Below are 425 nucleotides of genomic sequence, written 5' to 3'. Positions count from 1 at the left end.
ATGCAAGCTTTCTACTTTGCTCTAATAGAGAGTGGAGAAGTTGCAACTGCAACATTGGTGTTGGCAGCCTTGACATGGCCATCTATTAATCATGTGAACGCTGTAGTTGCCAGTATGACATTTTAGGGCTACTCTGGATTTCTGCCTTGCCTTGGCATTCAAGGCCATTGTACTTGAGAAAGATGTGAACGCTGCAAGATCTTCAGGTGAGGAGGCAGTGCTCCTGTACAAGTAAACTAAAACCGATTACTAAATTATGAAATCTTACAAAAGCAAATACTGACCTTAGGGGGCAAACCTGTGAAATGTAAAGACTTGCAAGAATCGTCACCACATAATGAACAACACGCAGCATCGATTAAGGATTACACATGTATAAAGAGACACGCTAATTTTGCCGTTGCTTGAATAATACAGTGGCCACT

Source organism: Frankliniella occidentalis, unplaced genomic scaffold (assembly GCF_000697945.3).
Source record: "Frankliniella occidentalis isolate FOCC.00 unplaced genomic scaffold, Focc_3.1 Scaffold129, whole genome shotgun sequence".
Taxonomy (NCBI): domain Eukaryota; kingdom Metazoa; phylum Arthropoda; class Insecta; order Thysanoptera; family Thripidae; genus Frankliniella; species Frankliniella occidentalis.
Note: the sequence above shows the minus strand (reverse complement) of the source record.